The 24,427-nt window shown below is 33.3% G+C and overlaps 1 long non-coding RNA gene across 1 annotated transcript; it reads left to right on the top strand.

Moving 5' to 3' along the window:
* The first annotated feature begins 4,283 nt into the window (after window positions 1-4,283).
* On the top strand, window positions 4,284-6,154 carry LOC148769046 (uncharacterized). The gene is made up of 3 exons (XR_016032004.1): window positions 4,284-4,821; window positions 4,925-4,964; window positions 6,013-6,154. It is a non-coding gene; the product is annotated as an uncharacterized LOC148769046 (long non-coding RNA).
* The last annotated feature ends 18,273 nt before the right edge of the window (window positions 6,155-24,427 follow it).

Raw genomic sequence — 24,427 nt, 5'->3', positions numbered from 1 at the left:
TTCAAAAACCGATTGTACAAGATTTGATAGAAACCGCCAATATACTCACGTAATTTTATTCCGTGATTTTAGGCAACGTATCAGCAATCTCATATCACGTAGTTAAGGAAATAAATGCCGTTCAAAAATAAAACAGGGGTATTGAAGGAAAATTACATAATATATTTTGCCAAGTTGGCAAATTTGGGTGTATCTCAAAAAGGGAAAAATTAATTGGATCTACCTCATTAGAAAATATAAACAAGGGGTTATCCCTAATAAACCCTTATTGAGATCCATAATTGTTTGTCCTTAGATTAAAATACTTCAAATCCTTAGATGTAAACAAAATTAATCATGTTTAGTTTGACAATGTCTTAAGGGCCAACCGGTCAAACCCCTCTCTCATTTCATTTTTGAAAGAATTCAATGTCTCCGAATTTGTGTAAATTTATATAACTCGATATAAAATTAGAGATTTCTTTCAAACAATAAACAAAAACTTGTGTTGAGAAAGATTATGCAGTAATAACACAAATTTTAAATTATTATCTACTTGATGTGCTTTCATAGGCAAAAAACAGTATTCAAAGAATATAAATGAGAAGCTAAGATCTTATCTTCTAACAATAAATCACAAGTTGATTTTTTCGTAAACCAATTCATAGACTCTATAACTTAACAGCTCTCTAGGAATACAAAACAGTATTCAAAAGAATACAAATGAGAAACCAAGATCTTCTCTTCTAAGAAGAAATCACAAGTTGATTTCTTCGAAAATCAATTCCTAAAATCTATGATGATATTGCTTAACAGCACTCTAGGAATACAAACCAGTACTCAAAAGAATAAAAATGAGAAGCCAAGATCGTCTCTTCTAATAAGAAATCACAAGTTGATTTCTTCGTAAACCAATCCATAGACTCTCTGATGGTATTGTTTAGCAACACTCTAGAAATACAATGCAGTATACAATGACATTGAATACAAAAAAGACTCAATTCTGTAGTTAAAAAAACATAAAAAAACAGGGTGATGGTAAAGGTGTTCCAACACCCGCAGCTCTGTGCTCTCAACTCTCTGCTGAAAAGGTGAGAAATGAACAGTTCTTCTCCAATTTATAAAGTCCAACAGCTCCTTGCCCGGCACGAAATTAACACACTAGGAGAGATAATGATTTAGTAGATTAATTGGTTAGTGGATTAATTAAATATGTGTTTAAATAACTACCCACTAAGCTAACAGTACCCGCCCACTAATTCTAAATAATAAATCTGAATTAAAATAATAAATTCTATAATAATAATAAATTCAGAAATAATAAAAATTGATTTAACAACGTCAAAACAATTAAATTATGTTTGACTGAAAAGTCAAATATCCAACAATGTTATTTCAAATAATTTTGAAACTTCAAAATTACTTCCCAATAAATGTTCACACGTTTTTTTACAAAATCAAGAAACTGATAATCACCAAAAGTTCTTGCAATAAATAAAGTCCAAATGACCACAATATGTAATACAGTATTCTCAAACATGAGCACAAATAGTAATAAATCAAGAACCATTGAACACGAAAAACCTTGTGCCCTTTGTTTAAACGAAGGCCTGTTTCGTGCATGGGACAAAAGATTGTCCGGATTGATCCTTCCAGAGTATTTCAGGTTGTTTCTCACCTGTTAATCTCATGTTTTCATCATGGATTATTTCTTCTTGTTCGTGGGAATATAAATCGTACTTTCTCAGCCTCTCCAATTCCATCATCACTTCTTTCATAGTCCGCCTTTCATCTCCGTTCAACTTTACACATCTCTTAACAAGCTCACCCACCGCACCGATTTGCTCCAAACACCCTTCTCTCAAAATCCTCGGCTCGATTATTCGCAAAAGGCAATTTTCCTTCATAGACCCTACAAAGTACATAGCCAGGTTTATATATTCTTCCATATTTCCAATAGACAAAGCTTTTCTGCCTGTGAGGATCTCAGCCAGGACGACCCCGAAACTATTAATGTCACTTTTCTCTCTCAGTCGGTATAAAAAAAAATTACTCAAAATCAAGATAACCCGAAGTACCCTAAACAAGAGTGGTCACTTCTGATTTACCGATGACACCAATCTTGAAGCTCCAAAATCTGCTATTTTTGTTGTATATTACTCATCCAACAATATGTTTAATTTGGCGACTTAACATCTCTGTGGATAATCGGCATTCCTTCTGTGGCATGAAAACATGCAAGTGCACCGGCCGCCTCTGTGACAATCCTCAGCCGATTTGCCCAAGAAAACAATGGCATTTCCCCAATGCCCAAGAAAACCATGGCTATTCCCCAATGTTGTGGATACGGTGAAATAGGATGTTGTTTGAGATGTATTCATATACTAACAAAGGAATAGTTTCCAAACAACATCCCATTAGTTTGACCACATTTACGTGATTTACCTGAGTCAGAATAACCACCTCATAGATGGAAGACCTCAATTTGATTCTGATCCATATTTATTGATTTCTTGATTGCCACAACACGTTTGTCTCTCATAATTCCTTTGTATACCGTTCTGTAACCTCCTTGTCCAAGGATGCGATCTTCTGAATAGTTTTTGGAGGCCTTTTCGAGCTCTTCGGCAGAAAATATTTTTGTTGATTCTTTACTACCCTCGTTGGAAAAAAGAAGTTGCGTCAATAACGATCCACCGTTTTAGTGGAATAATTTCTCTCTTAGTTTCATGAGTTTCCACTACTGGATGGTAACGTATATCTAAGTAATGTCAATTATCACGGTCAAGAAATCGAAACCGAAACCTGAAAATTCATATTTTGACATCATACATATATTAAACTAAATTTAACCATATCAAAGCAATTGGAATTCATGCGGTATTAGTGTTGTCTTAAGCTAATTAAACTAAACTAAAGTCTGGAAGCTGCTATCTTTCCTTTGGTTTAATATTTGAAACACAATTAGACACTTGAATTTTATCATTTACAAGTACCTTACGCGGACTTCAGCGCCATATTTTCTTTAAAGCAGTCATTTCCATCTTTTGTGCCATCTCCATTGAAGCCACGAGGACATTTACATTTATAACCACCATCTTTACTAGTGCATTCTCCTTCTGGGTCACATGGACTGTTCTCGCAATAATTTGTGACTAAAATTCATAAATAAATATCATTAGAGTTAGCTCATCAAAGTCAATTTTTTTTAATAAATTTGTAACTCGACTAATATCTCAAAAGAACTAACCTTTGCAGCCTGGCTCAAGATATGAATTGCCCTCATTTTCATCAAAGCAGTTGCATCGATATCCCCCAAGGTTGGTGTTAGGACCAATGCAACTACCATTCTTTTGACACGCAAAATCTTTGGATTTTCCGAGCCTCACTGCAAGTAGTGTTCCCAATAACTCAATTCAGGAGTATTGGAACATTCTCGATGGTTCTGTTCATAAAGGTCTCATTATTGAGGTTAGAGAAATGAAATGTGAAGCTATCATGCTCTGCAAGAAAGGCATAAACAAAAATGGCAATAGCAATAACAATAGGAATAATATTAGTATTACAGCTGGCATTGACAATTATACGCCACAATGTCAAGAGTTAAGAGTAGAGGTGGCATAAAAATATTCATCAAGTTGGAATGAAGTGATTAATTTTACTAGCACAAGAAGGTTATTAGTACGGATAGGAAGGTGACTATAAAAAACTGACATTAAATAACAATGTTTATTTTTATTACTTATATGCTTGATTATTATTCATTTATAGGTCGATTTGCAAAGTACTGAACTTACTATGCACTCCACTAAAGATTTTCTTTTATCGAGGTAATTTGTTGTAAAATAATTTCATTTCTTAAACATTTATTTTGACATTGTTTTGGTAATGTGTTACTTTATTTCTTTTGATCTCACTATTTCGAGGACATTTTTTCTAATCAAATATTTGCTTTCGTGATAAATATCTCCGTGTGATTTTTTTCTGCTGGTAGTAGATATGGCGGCGCCCATGGGTTTGACTCGGACCCGGCCCGGACCAGCCCCGCTCCGTTGACCAGGGTATTAAACAACATTCGAACTCGGGCAAGTGTTGAAAGAATGGACAATTCTTACCACTGGGTCAACCAACATTTTTTATTAAAGGTAGACAATAAATATATATAATATAAAATGTAACACCCCACGTCTCCGATAATTTAATTTTTCATTAATTAGCATCTACTTAGTTTACGTGATTTTATCTCTTATGTGCGTTTATTAGTTTAAGATTTTATTTATGTGATAACCGGTGAAATTTCATATAGAATGCATTAGTCCGAAATAATTTTTGGACGAAATTAAATTAATCATCTTAGTTAATTATTAATCTAGAGATTAATTATACTCCTTTGTTTCCTAGAACTTATTTGTTAGGATAATTTTAAATCACATAATTTCTTAAATAAAAATAGAAAATCCCTCCTATTCATCCCTCAATTTTGACCATGGTACAACACATGACCAAATATTTTCCTTGAGTACAACCCTTGTCTAGGTGAGCCCATGTGCATTAAGATTTTTCCTTTTTGAATTTCTTTTGGAGAGTTAAATGAAATTGCAAAGAAGTCCCTCTAGATAATTCCTAAGTTTTCCTAAATTGCAAAAAGACCACTCCTTAATCATTAAGCGTGCAAGTCCCTCACAACTCTATAAATACAACCCAAGCCTTCATCTATTTCTCATTTTTCTCTACACATTCTAAAAATTAAAATCTCTTTCTCCTCTTCTCCCAATTTTCGAAATTATAGTGTAGGAAAGCTCCAAATTCTCTCTTTCAAGAGTAAAATTCTTGGCCAAAGGAGTAAGTCTTCTTCCTCTTCTTTCTTTTCTTCATTTTCAAAAATTTCAAGAAACTAAGCTTCTTCTTCCCCTCTTTCTAAAATGTCTTCTTCTTCTCCTTGTAGAAAGGAAAGAACACCCTTCCAATTTTCTAAGAAGATTAAGGTGAGAATTTTCGAATTCTTGCTACAAGTGCTTCAACACCAATAGTATTTTTCTTCTCTTTAATTTCTTGTTAATGTTCTTGTGGTGACCGAAAACTAAAGGAGAAAGAAAATAAAACTTTGTGTTTAATTTATGCTTTGATCATCCATGCATGTAAGAATCTAAGCTTTAAATGATATAATCTTGAAGAACTAAGAATAATATTGTAATTTTATTTATGTATATATACTAGACATGCGTGATCTTGAGGAAACTTCGATCCATGGTTTTCGTAAACCTGCGTGGTCGAAGAAAGTACTTGATCCATGGTTTATTTATAATCCATATGTGCTATATATATAAGTATATGTTTCTATGTGTGTGTATATATATATATATATATATATATATATATATATATATATATATATATATATATATATATATATATATATATATATATATATATATATATCGACCTACGCGGTTGTAAGTGTACTCCCTTCGGGTCGAGGAAGCTTACGATCCATGGTTTATGATCTATGAGTAATAAGATAATATACGAAGATAAAAACCGAGAACAAGATTAATAAAAGTGGAATTTTGTGTGATTGAATTGTTGATGGTTCGAATATTTTGGAAAGAAAATGAAGTAAATGGAAATTTGGTGCTACTTGAAAGAAAACTTCAAGTCTCTTGAGAAAGAGGGCTTGAACCTTAATTAATGAAACTTGGAGATTGTAATTATAAATAACTGAATGCTTTGAGTTGTTTTGCTATATGTGTAAATATGTGATATATGTTATTTGCTTGAGTTGTTATGTGTCTTACTTGCTTTTGTGACTTGTAACTAAACTATGTGCCTTTGTGAAATATGTGGAAATATGTGTGCTTATGTGAAAGCTAACTTTGAATATGTGAAATGAATAATATATACTAACTTCACTTGCACGTTTTTTAAGTTGGAAAATCTTGGAAAACATAGATCGAATAAGCACGGTGTATTCGTTATTTCTTCGGAATTCTCATTGAGTCCAAAAGACTCATATAGGTGTTGAAATGCTTGTAGGTACTTTCAATCCCGAGCACGAGTCGTAAAGTTGGAGTCGAGTTCGAGAATCAAGGGATGTGTTCATATGGAAGGCGTGTGGAGCTTGTGTGCTCTTAATTTAGCCATATTGTTCTACTTGTATAGTTTAATTTTAATGACTTTCGATACGGTCTTAGATATCTATTATCGTACTCTTCCACCCCTCGGGGGATTTTATTAGTAAGAACATTGCATCTAATAATAATTAGGATTTTGATTTCCTCTTTTTGCCAAACTTCTACATAATGCTTATCGGTTAATTATATGTTGTGTTCTGCCCTGTTGTTCGATAATCCGTATTAAATACATCTTCTGTTTATAATTGCATGTAATTTTACAAATTCATAGGACTTTCTGTTAGGATTATTTTGGTAGGTCTTTTGCATCATTTGGATAAGTTACGAATTTATTATGAATTAATTTCCATAACTGTGCACATGCTGAGTCATTTTAGGACATGCATCAATATATGCAGTTTTTCTTACTCAAATGAATCCATTTAACTTGGCGTATGTTCCTAACTCACTTATCTACTTCGGTATAAAATTTGGTAGTGTTTAGAATAGTAAGGAATTTATAAATAATTTTCAAAGTTCCCTCCTCTGTTCTGGAATTTCAATCTGTACAGTTGCATGCCTTTAATTATTTCTCTCAAATAGTTTATGATATTTTAAAACTGTTTTATAGGAGTGATTTAGACCCATATGAGAGAATGTGGTTAAATTTTCAAAGTATGTTCATTAACGGTTTAAGAGAAATTAATTTTCGAAGTTGATCTACCTAATCTGTCAGAAATTCCTCTCGTTACTCTTGATAATTTAAATAATCTAGTCATTCATGTTCCTTTTTGTGATATTTGGTTAATTGTATATGATGTGGTATTATGTGGACACTCTTCCTCTGATTTTAAAAAGAAAAAAATTTATGCGTAACTTTCTATTTGTAGAAGGTGATTTTTAAAACGAGCATTCCACACTCATTATTTTCTATAAGTTTTCCGCTAGCATATTCTAAATTACTAAGTAAAGTGTAATTAGAAAAGGGGTGTCACACAAAACGCCGGTGTAAAATGATTTAAATGATATATAAATATGTTAAATAAATTATTAATTTTCATATTAATTATTATTAAATAATTTTAACTAAATTATCAACAAATGCAATATAAGAAACTTATAAAAAATATAGAGAATCGAATATCATATGATTTAATCATTTTTTACATGTACATTTTATTCAAATATTAGAATCGAATCGTAAGATTTAAATGGATTAAGCTCAAGTTCTTTCAGTTTTTTTTTTTTTTTTTATCATATTATATTTGTAAGTAATTTAATTAATATTATTTTATTATAATGAATATGATAATTAATAATCTATTTAACATTATTTATTATAATCATTTTTCACTTTTTGTTTATGTTATACATATTCTTTGTTATAATAATCCTAACTATAAATATATTAATATAAATAACACTGTAAAATTATTATAATAATTGTATAACTAATGTTTAAAAAATTATTGATTGACATGTTCACTATTATTAATATTAAAAATCTCCACTTGTAACAAATGCATATATATTTAATTTTGAAAAACATAAAAAAATACGATTTAATTTAAAAAAAAAGATTGAATTTTGATTTTTTTTTTTTTAATTTTGAAATTTTGAAAACTTTCTCAATTATTATTTTTACTTATAAATACCTCTAATCCAATATTCACAACTTTCATTTTGTTTAGTTTATGTCTCAAGATCCTAATCGTTTCATTTTTTTCTAAAATTGATTAACGTTTAAAGTCAATTTTTCTTTTGTAATTTTGAATTTAAAGTTAATCTCAAGTTTTTTCAAGTTTCAATTTAAGTTTTTTTTTTCTTTCTTGTAATTATTTGGGGAAAAAAAAACGAAAACCGGTTTGAACCCGGACCCGGACCCGCTTCCCCACGGATCGGTTTTGGGTCATCTAAAAGTCAGACCCCGACCCGAACCCGACTCGCCCCGTGACCATGTCTAGTAGATATGGCTGCGCCCATGGAGGGGCCTTTAGCGACGGAATCAACAGACTAGGTTCGGTCATTCTCCGTCAACCTCGTGGCTACCACGCCGTTTTGCTTGGAGCTTCGAACGGAACGCACATAGTATATTTTGTGTTGGTTTTTGGCCCAAATGTGTTTTGGGCCATAGAGCCCAATTGCCATCATGTCTTATACACCACCATGTTTGAGTTAAGCCCAAGATTTATAAGTGAGCCCAATCCATTTCTGAGCCAAATCCATCCGTTGGATTTTAGGCTGAATCTTGACCGTTCATTGTCTCACTTAAATACCTTGTTCTCTCTCTTCATTTCTCTCACTCTGAAACCCTAGCATTTTCTTCTTCTTCTCCGCCGCTCCTGCTTCTGTCTTCTTCCTCCCTTGTACTGCATTGACTGAGTTATGGCTGGAGGTCAAACAGCATGGTACAGTGCTGACTTTGACTTTCCACTACAGCCGTCACCGGCTCTATTTGACTTCGGTCCCTTTAAATACAGACATGGAGGCTGGAAGAGGGAAAGACAGAGAAAACCCTAAATTTGACCTAAATCCCTCTGTTTTTCTACTTCGTGAGTTCAGAAAATGGGGTTTTGGTGAGTGGGTAAGCTTGAGTGCTTGATCTGTTCTTCCTTCGTGGTTTTCTGGGTAATCTAGGGTTTGAGTGTTGTGAGAGAGAGAGAGAAGATCTGTTCTTCTTGAGGTACTCTGGTGGTGTATATTGGAAGTGTGAATCTCTGGTGTGAAATTGGAAGACTGAGCTGAAAATCTCAATCTATTATTCTTTCAATTATTCATACCTCTTATTCTTTTCTTTCATTTATACATTTATATATATATATATATTCTCCTTGGCAGTAATCAATACTGCTCAAGGGGAACTTATATATCTGACAGTAGGTTTTTTGATGGAGCTGGGCAGTTTGATACCCTACAGTGGTATCAGAGCTATGGCTATAGCTTAGCTCTACTCAAAGCGGAGTAATCAAAACCTAACTTGGTCTTGTCAAGGTAACACCTCTGAAACCCTAATTTTCTTTTTATGTACGTTGACCAGTGGAGTTTGGGAGCCCTGTGTGGCTATTGAGTTGGCCCTGTGTGGCGTGGTGGCCCTGTGTGGCATTATGTGGCCCTGTGTGGCATTACTTGACCTTACTTGATCTTTCCCTTACTTCTGTTTGGTTATTTTTCCGCACTTGTGTAGTCTAGGATTGCTCTCATCCACCCTTTCTTGTCCGGACCGCATCAGTGTCGCAGGAATCTGGAAAGGGGAGGGCAATCTGATTATTTACTGATTATTTACTGCGTTACTCTGTATTTTCTGTGTGATTCTGTGTGACTGTGTGATTTTGTGCCTCTTATCTGTGTGAAACTATGAATGCTTATCCCTTTGCTCCTTTTGATGGAAAAGGGGATTTTCCTATTTGGCAACAGAAAATAAAAGGTGTTTTAGTGCAACAAAAATGTTTTAAAGCTGTTACATTAGCATATGATGATAACACTACTGCTGCCAAGAAGGCAGAATTTTATGAACTTGCTTATTATTTGATTATCTTGAACCTAAGTGACTTTGTGATTAGAAAACTAGGAAAACCTAGTTTTCTAATGCTAAAGCCTTGTGGGATAAATTGGAAGAACTTTATACTGAAACCTCCTTGCCCTCCAAAATGTTTTTGTTGGAAAATTTTTTTAGATTCAAACTGGATTTAAACAAAGACATTGATGAAAACCTTGACATTTTTACAAAACTGGTTCAGGATATTAAGTTAACTGGAGACAAAAATATTGATGATTACTCTCCTATTGTTTTGTTAAATGCTATCCCTGATACTTACAGTGATGTAAAGTCAGCCATTAAGTATGGCATAGATAAGGTTTCTTTGGACACTGTGATAAATGGTTTAAAAAGCAAAGAACTGGATTTAAAAACTACCAAGGGTAGTAAATCTTTTGGTGAAATCAATTTTGTGAAAGGGAAGCCTAAAAATCAGTTTCAAAGCAATTTTCAAAATAAATTTCAAAACAAGGCTTCCTCTAGTAACCAAAACCAGTCTTTACAAAAGCCTAAAAAGGGCAAGGGGTGGAATAAGTTTAAAGCCAAAGGCACAAAGTGTTATAACTGTGGTAAAAATGGTCATTATGCTAATGAGTGTTCTGAGCCTAAAAAGGAAAGAACCAATGAACATGCTAATGTTGTGAGTGATAACCTTGGTGATGTGTTTATGGTAGGTGACGTAATGCATGATTATGTGAACTCTGTGATCTCCTCTCTTTGTGATAATGATTGGATTTTTGACTCTGCATGCACCCATCATATGACACCTCATAGACATCTGTTTTCTTCCTATGTGAAACTTGAAAATGGTAATGTGTCTAAGGCTGATAACAGTGAAAGAACTGTAGTTGGAATTGGAACAATCTGCCTAAAATTTGAATCTGGTTTTGAATTAACTCTTAAAAATGTTAGGCATGTTCCCAAACTGAGCAGTAATCTGTTATCTGTTGCTATTCTTGAAGATAGTGGTTTGCATGGTAATTGGGGAGATGGTTGTCAAAGAATCATGATGCATGATAAATTTGTTTTCAAAGCTGTTAGAATGCAAAATCTCTATGTGTGTTCTGCTGAACCTGTTTTGCATGCCAACACTGTTAATCATGACATGTCTATTCTGTGGCATAAAAGGTTAGGTCATATAAGTGGTAAAGGTCTTGAAATTTTGCACAAGAATAATTATCTGTGTGATGATTGTGTGACCAATTTGCCTATATGTGACTCATGCATCCTTGGAAAACAAACTAAAGTTAAATTTCTTGTTTCCCCATTCCCCAATTCTTCTAAATGTTCAGACATACTTGAATATGTGCATACTGATGTGTGGGGCCCTGCCCCAGTTCCTTCTCATGGTGGTAATAGATATTTTCTGTCTATTGTTGATGATTTTTCTAGAAAAGTATTTGTGTTTTTACTCAAGAATAAATCTGATGTATGTGAAAGATTTAAAAATTGGAAAGTCTTGATTGAAAACCAAACTGGAAAGAAAATCAAAACTTTGAGAACTGATAATGGAACTGAATTCTGCAATGCTGGATTTGATACTTTGTGTTCTGAATCTGGCATTAAGAGACATAAAACTGTTGTGTACACACCCCAACATAATGGTATTGCAGAAATAATGAATAGAACTTTGCTTGATAGAGTTAGGTCTATGTTAAATTCTTCTGGCTTGAAAAAACCTTTTTGGGGTGAAGCTGGTCTTACTGCTGCTTATTTGATAAATAGGTCTCCTTCTGTGCCCTTGAATGGGGAATTGCCTGAATCTAAATGGTGTGGTAAACCTGTTGATTTATCAAATTTTAAAGTTTTTGGCTGTACTGTGTTTGTTCATCAAAAACTTGATAAACTTGACCCCAGATCTGTGAAATGTGTTTTCTTAGGATACCCTGAAGGGGTTAAGGGGTATAGATGTTGGTTGTATGGTAATCAGGGTTTTAAAACTGTGATTAGCAGAAATATTGTGTTTAATGAAAATGAATTTCCATGCTTATCTGCTCCTACTGTTGTTTCACCTGATACCACTTCATCTGAGGTGGAGATTCCACCTGTTAATTATGTTCAAACTGAAAATGAAAACTCTGATGATGAAGTTGTTAATAATGAGATGCCTGAAAACACTGTTTTTGATCAAAATGCTAATCTTGATGTTCCCTCTGTGAATGATCTTAGTGATTATCAACTTGCTAGGGACAGAGATAGAAGAAACATTGTTAGGCCCCCTCATTTGAATGATTATCAACTTGCTTCTCATGTGTTTCATGTGTTTGATTCTCTAGATGGTAATGAACCTAAGTCTTATAGGGAAGCTTTGAATTCTGATGAGTCTGTTGAATGGTTAAATGCTATGAATGATGAAATGAAGTCTTTACATGTTAACCATACTTGGATTCTTGTACCTAAACCTCCTACATGCTCTTTGGTTGACTGTAAGTGGTTGTTTAAGGTTAAACATGAGTCTGACTCTGTTAGATACAAAGCTAGGCTAGTGGCTAAGGGGTTTACCCAAAAGGAAGGTATTGATTATACTGAAATATTTGCTCCTGTTGTGAAATTCACCACTGTTAGAATCATGCTTGCTTTAATTGCTCACTTTGACTGGGAATTAAAACAAATGGATGTAAAAACTGCCTTTTTGCATGGTGAATTAGATGAGCAAATTTATATGTGCCAGCCTGAGGGTTTTGTTGATAAAAAACATCCGGATTATGTGTGTCTACTAAAGAAATCTTTGTATGGACTGAAACAGTCACCTAGGCAATGGAACAAGAAATTTGATGCATGCATGATGTCTTTCAAATTTAAAAGAAGTTCGTATGATCCATGCTTATATTTTAAAGAATCTGCAAAAATTCCTGTGTTCTTGCTTATCTATGTGGATGACATGCTTCTTGCTAGTCCTTGCATTCAAACTGTTAATCATGTGATTAAATGCCTTAGTGATGAGTTTGATATGAAACTACTTGGTGATGCAAAAAGAATTCTTGGCATGGACATAATTAGAGATAGACCTGGCTGCACTTTGTTTCTGAATCAATCCTCCTATATTGAGAAAATCCTTGAAAAAATTTCTATGCTGTCTGCCAAACCTGTGTCTGTTCCTCTTGCTTCTCATTTTTTGCTAAGTAAGGATCAGTCTCCCAAGACTGAGCCTGAAATCTCTGGAATGAAAAATGTGCCTTATGCCAATGCAATTGGCTCTGTTATGTACTTGATGGTTAGTACTAGGCCTGACATTGCATATTCTGTGAGTTGCTTGAGTAGATATATGTCTAATCCAGGTTTGCCCCATTGGGAGGCATTAAAATGGCTGCTTAGATATTTGAAAGGTACTGTGAATACTGGTTTGATGTTTTCTAAAGGTAAAACTGAGATTGAACTGTGTGGTTATGTGGATTCAAACTTTGCCAATGATAGGGACAATAGAAAATCCTCTACCTCTTATGTGTTCACCTTGAATGGTGCTTGTGTTAGTTGGAAATCTCAACTCCAAAACATTGTGGCTCTATCTACTACTGAATCTGAATATATAGCTGCTATTGAAGCTATAAAAGAAGCCATCTGGCTTAAAGGGCTGTTGTTTGAAGTTGATATGCTTAATTCCAAAGTGGTAGTATTTTCTGATAGTCAATCTGGCATCCAACTGTGCAAAAACCCTGTTTTTCAAGATAGAACTAAACATATTGATGTGAAGTTCCATTTCATTAGGGATGTAGTTGAAAAAGGGGTTATTGATCTTGAGAAAATCCCATCTGAGTTCAATCCTGCTGACATGGGAACAAAATGTCTGCCTTCTGAAAAATTCTGTTCTTGTTTGAAAAACTTGAACATTCTTTCAAAACCTTGACTTGCTTTGTGCTAGTTAGTAGTCTATGTGACTTGATTCTTATGCTTTCTTTGTGATTGCTTGTTAAATCTATTTCTGTGTGAATAAGATTATGCCTCCTATGTGATTGCATTACTGCATTTTTTATTCTAAAATGCATATATGTTGTATTCTGAGTGAACACAACTTGATATACCTGTATGAACTGTGTGCTCTTACTGGTGTGTCAAAAATCAGCAATGATGACTTCCAAAAATTTTTTAGAAATTTTCACTAATGATTCACATTTGGTCCAAGGTGGAGAATTGTTGGTTTTTGGCCCAAATGTGTTTTGGGCCATAGAGCCCAATTGCCATCATGTCTTATACACCACCATGTTTGAGTTAAGCCCAAGATTTATAAGTGAGCCCAATCCATTTCTGAGCCAAATCCATTTGTTGGATTTTAGGCTGAATCTGAACCGTTCATTGTCTCACTTAAATACCTTGTTCTCTCTCTTCATTTCTCTCACTCTGAAACCCTAGCCTTTTCTCCTTCTTCTCCGCCGCTCCTGCTTCTGTCTTCTTCCTCCCTTGTACTGCATTGACTGAGTTATGGCTGGAGGTCAAACAGCATGGTACAGTGCTGACTTTGACTTTCCGGTACAGCCTTCACCGGCTCTATTTGACTTCGGTCCCTTTAAATACAGGCATGGAGGCTGGAAGAGGGAAAGACAGAGAAAACCCTAAATTTGACCTAAATCCCTCTGTTTTTCTACTTCGTGAGTTCATAAAATGGGGTTTTGGTGAGTGGGTAAGCTTGAGTGCTTGATCTGTTCTTCCTTCGTGGTTTTCTGGGTAATCTAGGGTTTGAGTGTTGTGAGAGAGAGAGAGAGAAGATCTGTTCTTCTTGAGGTACTCTGGTGGTGTATATTGGAAGTGTGAATCTCTGGTGTGAAATTGGAAGACTGAGCTGAAAATCTCAATCTATTATTCTTTCAATTATTCATACCTCTTATTCTTTTCTTTCATTTATACATTTATATATATATATATATATATATATATATATATATTCTCCTTGGCAGTAATCAATACTGCTCAAGGGGAACTTATATATCTGACAGTAGGTTTTTTGATGGAGTTGGGCAGTTTGATACCCTACATTTTGTTACTGGATTCTGGTTTTGTTTTATATAAAAGTATGTAATTATGGAATTGATGAACTTTTGTTTTTACTGTTTTGCAGATTTGGTGCGTCGTACTCGCGATCTACTCATCTTCGGGGATCTCGGAGGACTCTGACACTAAGGAGACCAAGCGCGATGAGAAGGTTTATTCTTAATTTTCAGTGTTTTTTTTTTTTAATTCATTATTTTCTTTCTGGTATATATAGTGATGAAATTTTGGGTCTTATTGAAGGCTAAGTACTAAGTTCTTCATTTTGCTAAAAAAACATTGGTAAATTACAACCACCCCTGATGTATGGTCAAATTACAAAAACTCCCCTTCTGTTTGGGTAACTACAACCACCCCCTCAACTATAATTTTTTTTACACGTCCACCTTTGCGGTTTCAAATTTAGTGGAATCTTTGAAATTATATGGAATATTATCACTTTTGTACCCATTTTATCCCATTCGAACTCCACATTTTGAAGCAAGATGATCATAATATGTGTTTTTTTTTGCTTGTATATATCAGATTGTGGTGCATCAGAAATTGTATCTATACACAAAACGAGTACAAACTAGAGCACATTCCACGAAATCTAGATGATTATATTGAATTTGACACCATAAGGGTGGAGATGTAAGAAAAAAATCATAGTTGAGGGGTATATGTAATTATCCAAACAAGAGGGATTTTTTTGTAAATTGACCATACCTCAGGGGTGGTTGTAAATTGACTTCTATTTTTTGGTTTTTGCGCAAGCATGCCACACAAATTATCGCAAATCTGCAGGTCGAGACTGATTGCTTGCGATTACTTGGAAAATAATCGAAACTAATCTAATTTTGAGGTCCCCGTTTCACTTGGAAAATCGAGAAATTTGATATTCCAGTTTCCGATCATTTTGTTTGTTGTGTGATTTCAACTGCTTGTGAATTGTTACTTTAGTCAAACCATTAGGGTTCATTTAATTTTCATGATTTCATCACTTCAGGTAGGTAAGTTAGCATTGGAGTGAATTCGTATTGAAACGCATTTTTAATTACGACATCTGAAAAAAAAATACACAATATATACTTGAAACACATCTGTAATTACGACATCCGAAATAAGTTATGAAAGTACATGAACATCAACCATCATCATCATCATCACTCATATCTAAAAAACTATCGAAATCAAAATCATCGTATTTTATATCACCAAGATTATCAGGAACAGATCCCGGGATCACAGAAAACTGGGGTGATATCTCACACTTTGGATTATTTTTCTCCTAGAATTCTCACGTCTTCTTCTCCACCGCATTTAGTTCTTCAAGTTCACGAATCTCTCCAGGAATTCGATACGCCGACAACGGTCTACTCGGCCAATATTTTTCTTCGTCTTCTTTCGTTAATATTTTTCTAATTCTATAAATGTCACAAACTTAATAACAAGTCATTAGATGTAACCAAAAAATTATTCAGAAATTTAAAGTTGTTGTTGAACGCTAAAGCTCTAAAGACATCACATGAGCGCTAAGGTTGCCTCACTGTATTGTTTTAGAATCAAACACAGTAATATGGTTATTCATTAAAGAGCGAATGGCAAAAAGGCCCATCACATGGGACTTACATGCACATTGGTCCACAAAAAAAACAGTCTCTCAATTAAACCCATCCCCATGTCTTTAGTCTAAAATACCCTTCATAATATAATTCTTATCAATTCCATCCATTATGCTCTAACTTCCTTAATATTACACATTGACCACGGATTTAAACAAATATATCACATTAACCCCCAAAATATTTTTTTTTTCAAAAAATAATTTTTCTTCTGAATTTTTCTTCCTTAATTTTTTTTTGAAATTTTTTTTTCTTAGAAAAAAATATTTTAATTAAAATTATTGTCTTGGCTACTAAATTACTGTCTCAGACATAATATTACTGTTTGGCAGAGTAATATTATGAATATTATTTTCCCGAATAGTAATATTATTAATATTATTGTCTAAGAAAGTTAAATTACTGTTGGAGACAGTAATTTAGCAGCCAATGCAGTAATATAAATTAAAATAATTTTTTTTAAGGAAAAAAGTTCAAAAAAAAAAAAGTGAATTAACAGTTAAATTACTGTCTCCAACAGTTAAGTAACTGCTGGAGACAGTAATTTAGCAACGAATACAGTAATATTAATTAAAAATATTTTTTTAAGAATAAAAAAGTCAATTAACAGTTAAATTACTGTATCCGACAGTTAAATAACTGCTGGAGACAGTAATTTAGCAACGAATATAGTAATATTAATTAAAATATTTTAAAAAAAAGTCAATTAACAGTTAAATTACTGTCTCCGACAGTTAAATAACTGCTGGAGAGTGGAGACAGTAATTTAGCAGCAAATACAATAATATTAATTAAAATATTTTTGAAGAAAAAAAAAGGTCAATTAACAATTAAATTACTGTCTCCGACAGTGAAATAACTGCTGGAGACAGTAATTAAGCAGCCAAGACAGTAATATTAATTAAAAAAAAAAATTTAGAAAAACAAAAAAAAAAAAAAAAAAGGGGTCAACGCCGGAGACTCGGCGGTCAACGGCATTTGACCGGCTAGAAAAGAGTTTTAGGAAAAAAAAAGTTTTCCAAAAAAAAAAAAAAGAAGAGTCAACGGCGGTGACCGGCGGTCTCCGGTGGTGGCGGGTCAAAATTGGGGTCAAAATTGAAATTATGGTTAAAATTGGTTAATTGATGAAATTTGGCTAAATTGGGGTGTAAATCATGAAATTGGAGTTGAATTGGGTTTCAATGAATTGGGGGTAATTTTGGTATATATAAAAGGATTTTCCTTATTTGCAAATAAATTTGAATGAGCTGTGTTTCTTTAAAAGACAAAAAAGTTGGATGTCCCTCTTTTAATTAAGTGTCATTGTCACGAGTGTTTTTGTGATTAACCCGTCATTAAATTGAATATGAAGTGAAAACATCAAATCCATCTTTGTTTTGAATTTGAGCTAAAGATGATGTGGGCTCATTAATTCAATCTTATTCAGATTTAGTGGCCAAAATAAATTTTAACCAATAAATCTAACTTTATATGGATTTGAACTAAATTAATAAACTTAATTAGACTTACATAAAAGCCTTGAGTTAAATATTGAAACAGTCAATCCTTATTTGGTTACTGAGTCCTTAATTTTGACCCATTAAGAAAAAAATTAAGTCTAATAAACGGCATAAACTTTATATCTGAAAATTCCCCAAATTACTTTTAGAAAACCGAATTTGAAATTCAAAATGAATTTCAGTTTACTGACCTAACAAAAACTTAAATGAATTTAAAAGAATTCACATATTAGTTTGGTCCCTCAAAGTAATTGAAATATTTTAAACGGCCCCAAAATATTAAATCAACTTTTTATTCCTTAAAAATTGCCCTTGCCCCAAATCTAGAAAATCTTACAACTTAAAGGACTGAACTGAAATTTCGAAAGAAATGTTTTTGAGTGAAAACGGACCTGAGATTCAGAAATACTTAATTTTAGGGTGAAAATATATTTTCTGAAAATATATCACAGTTTTGAGAGAAACTTCAAAAGTGGGGACTGAAATGCACTTTTCGGAAGTTTGAGGGCTCTAATACAGCTTTAACACGATTTCAAATCAACCCGGCTCAAAATCAGGAATAACCAAATTGGAATATTGCTAAATATCTCAAAGCTAAATTACGGGACCAAATTTGTAATTACAGAAACCCGAAATCTGGGACCCAATTGCAATTTCCCAAAAACTCCATTAAAGCCAATTGCCTTCTTCTTAATTCTTAATCTTAATTTAATTCATGAGAATTGATTGAGCCATAAAACCTTACATCCAAACGGAATCAATAAATAACAATATAAGTATATAACAATTTTAAATAATTGAATTCATGTATATCAGATTCCAACATATACTTGCAAGAAAAAAAAAATTCTCGAAACACATCTTTAATCTGAAATAAGTTACAACAGTACATGAGCATCAACCATCAACATCATCATCACTAATATCGAAAAAAGTATCGAAATTAATATCATCGAATTTTATATCACCGAGATTATCGGGAACAGGTCCCGGGATTACGGACAACCCTGGTGGTAATACCTCATGACACCCTGGATTATTAATCCCGAGGAATCGGCATGTGTTCTTCTCCACCGCATTTAGTTCGTCAAGGTCAGGTATCCCTCCAGGAATTCGAAACTCCGACAACGGTTGATCCAGCCAGTTTTTCTCTTCGTCCTCTTTCGCTAGTTTTTTCTTGCATGTATTCTTCAAACTCTGATCGCGTGTTCGTTTCTTGCCCATAGTGGACGACGACGAACAACCTTGACTACTACGAAACTTGTGCCTCGAGTTTCCCGATCCAATATTGTTGGAGGGTTTATCATGGGGTTTTAGGGTTTTCGATGGCTGATCGGATATATTTTGCATTGACAAGGGTAGATTTTTTGATGGAGCTTTAGATTTGTGGGTTCTCGATTTTTTTACGGTAAATTCGAAAAGATTGGTAGGATTTGTTTTTGTCATTGATGAAATATATGAACGTCGTTTGTGTGTGTGCGTGCGTGTGTGTGTGTTTTGTGCTTGTGTGTTAAAAGGTGATTGTGTAGAACGACAAATTAGGTTTTCTATATATAAGGAAAGGAGATATGTCCTAATTGGATTCCAATTAGATCTATCTTAGGTTTATCTACTAGTCCAATTAGGAAAATTGAGCAAATTAATGAATTAAATTTTGTTTTAATATATTAATTAATTAGTTTATCGTTTTAAATTTAAATACTTGGATAATCCCGGGTTTTTTTTTTAATTCCGATATAATATATAATAAAGACAATAATTATAATTATCTGGTTTAATTAACTATAATTATCTGAGATGATCGATCTTGTAATTAAAAATCTGGTTTGATTTTAGTTCTCAACTGTATGTAATCAATTACTTCATTATCAGTTAGTAATTAATCTTGTGGTTTTCTGTTTAATTATATTATTTAATTAGGAAGAATCTGTTTAATCTTGTAGCACTAATCTTGTTCTTCCCAAATATTAAGTTAGTTTTTGAATTGTTTTCTGTAGTTTGAATAATCATGATTATTACATTGTTTAAAAATTTAATCAAGTTGCTCTTGATTTGCGCGATTCGGTAATTTCACCTTGCGTTTCGAACATGGTGTTTTCGTCTTTAGTACTTAACCTAAAAAGTAATAACTAAATAACATATTTTTAATTTTCAGGACGACTACGAAATTTTGCTTCCCAAAGGTTATTTTGCTTCTTTGTTCCCTTTGACTCCATATTTGCGTAACTCCGTTTATTCGGTCTCGTGTATTGATTAATAATTAGAAGAAATTAAAATGGATGCATAATTAATTTGTCATGATCAGTTTTACGACTATGCATGCGTGCAGGGTAATGGATTTGCTAGAACCAGAGTCTGGAAAATCGAGACTTTGACGGACGATACAGATAATGCATTTGTTAATCTAATTCTCGATGATATGCTGTCGGGAGTGAATTTACGTTCAATCCCGACGAGAAGTGGACCGGGAGCCAGCTGTCTTTTTCTGTCAAGGAAAATCTAATTTGATTTGATGAATCATCTTATTATATCAAATATTAACTGCAGTTTGTTACTTTGCTAATTCAGTTTCTAAACATGTACTATATACTTTTGATTGATATTCTTCAGTTTAGCTTTTTCTTCAGTACTTTCTGAATTTTATGTCCCACATAGTCCATGCTTTAATTATGATTAAACAATGAGGTTTGATAATTTGGTCATGATAATCATGCATAGGTCCTTAATTGCTCAATTTGTAAAAAAAAAAAAAAAAAAAAGGTTTTATGTGTTAAATAGTTTATATTAAAAAAAGGGCAAAATACACTTTACCCCTTGTACTATGTCCCACGTAACACTTACCACCTCGTACTATGAAAAATACACTTACCCCCTTATTTTAATGGTCAATCTATTTGACTCTTAACGGTGTTAGTAATAAAATAAATTTAATATAATTTTAACAGTCCTTACTAAATGACACATTTTTTTTATTATTACATGTACTATGAATAAATTAAATAAATATTTAAGATAATAATATTTTTAAATTTTGATTAAATAAGAAAAATATTATTACTTTTTAATAATTTATAAGAAATGACACCTTATTTTTATTAAAAAAACATCTTTTCATTGTGGATAAATATGTTAAATAAATATTTAACATGTATAAATTTTTAAATATAGGATTAAAATATTTACTCATTAGATATTTATATTAAAAATTGTAATTCTACAGTAATATTTTTTAACAATATATGCTAATGATTTATTTTATTTATTTGTAATATCAAAATTCACTTGAGCCTTTTACATTTAGGATTCACTATACGAAATTTAATGTTACAAATAAATATTAAAAATTAAATGTACACAATGTTTAATGAGTTTAATAATTTAATCCATAATATGAAAAATTATACTTGCTACTTGGTTGTATAAAATCATATATGAAAAATTATATTATCTAAATATTAATTTTAATATAAATATTTAACAAGTAAATTATATTTAATTCAAAATTTAAAAAAGAATTGCTATCTTAAATATTTATTTAATATATTCATATTACATGTAATATTTTTTTAAATAAAGAAAATGTGTCGTTTAGTAAGGATTATTAAAAATATATTAAATTTGTTTTACTTCTAACACCGTTAAGAGTCAAATATGTTGACCGTTAAAATAAGGGGGTAAGTGTATTTTTCATAGTACGAGGGGTAAGTGTTACATAGGAAATAGTACAAGGGGGTAAAGTGTAATTTGCCCTTTTTATTATCACGTAATTTCTTTATATATTTTAAATTATCCCTACATCAAAAGAAAACTTAAATTCCATTATTATATATTTAAAAAATCTATACTTAATTTGATTACCAAATTTTTAATAATTTTTCAATTTAATTATTTACTATTTATTTAACAATATTTTAATTTATAAACAATCAAATTAAAAGAAAATATATATACATATAATATTTACACATATAAATACATTTTGAGGGTCAATTTCATTATTTCACGTCCAAAAACCAACTACCGCGAGTGAGCCACATGAAAGTCAACCAGGAGGGGTTTGTGCCTTTTACTAAATTTCACAGGGGTTTTTTTCCTTAATTTATTTATCACATGGGATTTATTGCTATTTAGAGATTATACGTGGGTATTTTTTTGCAGTTTACTCATTAAATATCCCGTATGTTTTTTATACATTTTTAGATATCTATTGCAGAAGGTCGACTAATTTTCAGAGAGAGAGAGAGAGAGAGAGAGAGAGAGAGAGAGCAGTGATGACTGATGCATGAAGCCATGAACATATAAAGGTGCTACGAATCTCCAATGAGTAGAGATTGAATCAAATGCAACATTTATCATAATAGACTGATCAAAACAAGATTCAAGGTCTATTCATAGTATTAAAACCAACTTCAATTAAAAAAAAATCAAGAAAGCCTCAACATTTTCTGTGGATGCATTATTAGAGGGAAAACCAAAGTATCGACGTACATTCTTATTACCTCGTAGCTCCTCAACTTGACAATCTTAAATTTGTTTTCAGCCACGTTATAAAAGCAATAGTTCATAATTTGGGTAACAACTTAAAATGAGATGCCCTCGTCAGAAACTCCAACAAATTTCAATTTCCACACAGTGACAGGGGTTACAATACTAGTAGAATCACAGCCCAAAGACGACATAACCGCCAACTTAGTCCACGATTCCGCCACTCCATATTCCTTCATTACCCAAACCTCATAAATTGCAGAAAAGTCCCCGGAAACATCCTATATTGCAGAAAAGCACCCATCAATCACACCAATCTTCCCATTGTGATTCAATCTCGGGGGCGCTGATAATTCTCCGACTGCTTTTCGGCCCAAATCATATGTGACCAACACCAAGTTATCAGCGAAAAGCCAATGCACTATTCCAGCGCGAAGGATCCCTTCGTTCGATGACCTGGCGTAAGAATTGCTTATTTCTAATTGGGTTGATTACGAGATGCAATCGTCGGAAAATGGCTTAATGAGGAAAGTGTTGGTATGATTATAAATAACAATCTGCGTAAACGAAAAATACTTATTTCTTTGTCGAAAAGAGGGATTGTGAAACACACAAAGAACGATCGAGGCTTGCCAAAGCAATTCCCTTAAGACAATATTTCCGGGCTGTCAACGGTGCACATCCTCTTCCCGGTAGTCTCCCAAGGTACAACGATCGGTTGTCGAATATTTGCACGAATATTCGACCCACGGCGAACTTGAACAACGAACGAAACTTTGACGAATAAAAGAAGAATATGAAGAACTATCTCTTAATTGCCGATTAAATTCAGTACATAATTGGCCAGATTCTGCCTTTATTTGTAGGCGGTAGAGATCCATTCATAGAGGGTTGCAATGGTTGGAAGAAGAAACATAAAGTTGTGTCTGTTCTTTTCACTGAGTTCAAGCGTAGAAAAATTAATTGGTCATGGGCCAATTAATTAATTAATTTGGTTTCGGCCAAATATTTTATTATTTGGATTTGTTGGGAATCGGACACATGTACGCATCGGAAAACAAAAATATTATGCCAATTAAACAAATTTAAAACACATAAACAGATGCCCGATAATTGAAAACAATTAATTGCGTACCTTTGCGCTTCCAGCGAAATTTAAAAACGACAATCATGCGAATTAATTTAATCGACCGTAAATCAATTAGCATGCTCGCATTAAATCATTTAACATGCTCGCAGTAAATTATGAATTTCATGTAAACATACAAACAAATTCACGAAACGTACTACGAAAACGAACATGCTTAATTTTAATCTAATTAAATCATAATCAAACGAATACCGGATTCGAGAATACCTCTTGAAGCGTGAGGTAGGCGCGCGAAACGAAGCAAGATTGCCACGGAAACCAATCCGTGCAATCCAGAAGCGGCGACGGTGAAGCAGCGGCGGGGAAGGTGCAAGCTACGGCGGCGCGTGATGATCACGCGCTGTCTTCGGGCGGCACGTGGGAGCGCGTGCGTCATCGGCTCGGGGGCTGCTCCTTGATTCTTCGATTCTTCGATCTTCCTTCTCTCGGATTTCACCTCGTATACTTCGATCTACTAAAACGTGGCACTAGACACACAATAGTTAGAATAAACGGAAAGAATAAAAAAGTAAAAGATCTACCACGATTAACCGGCCAAGGGGAGGCCGATTCCGGCGAACGAACGGCGGCGTTGGCCGCGGGGGGAGAACGGCCTAGAGAGAGGGAGCGGCTAGGTTAGGTTTTTGAGTTGTGTTTTGTGCAAGACCTATAAATAAAGTATTTATAGTGTCTTGCATAAAACCCTAACGGGCTTAAGTTGGACCGGACCCAACAACTTAAGTTCGTTAGTTCTTTTACTTGCTCGTCTCTCTCAATTTGATGATCGGAAAATTATAATAATTACATTTTAGGAATCATTATATTGTCCTCGTCATTACGAGCGCCAATTCTCAATTTCCAACTTTCTAAAAGTGGAAACCCTAATTCAGTGCACTTTCTAAATTTGGAAACTTCTCGATTTAGAAAGTCCACTAAGATGTTCGCCTATTATTTTCCTTTTCTTATTCTCATTCATAATTACAAATTACGAATGTTGGACCCAATCATATTGACTTCCAATCATGCGAAGATAAACCATTTTTACCTTTGACCGTTCATTCAAAGATGTCATGTGCACGAGCAGTGTGACCTTCGATGGTTCAGGT

The sequence above is a fragment of the Erythranthe guttata genome, chromosome 7 (assembly GCF_056151865.1).
Source record: "Erythranthe guttata isolate IM_541 chromosome 7, IM_541, whole genome shotgun sequence".
NCBI classification, from domain to species: domain Eukaryota; kingdom Viridiplantae; phylum Streptophyta; class Magnoliopsida; order Lamiales; family Phrymaceae; genus Erythranthe; species Erythranthe guttata.
The sequence above is the reverse complement of the archived record's forward strand: the minus strand, read 5'-3'. Positions and strand labels throughout refer to the sequence as shown.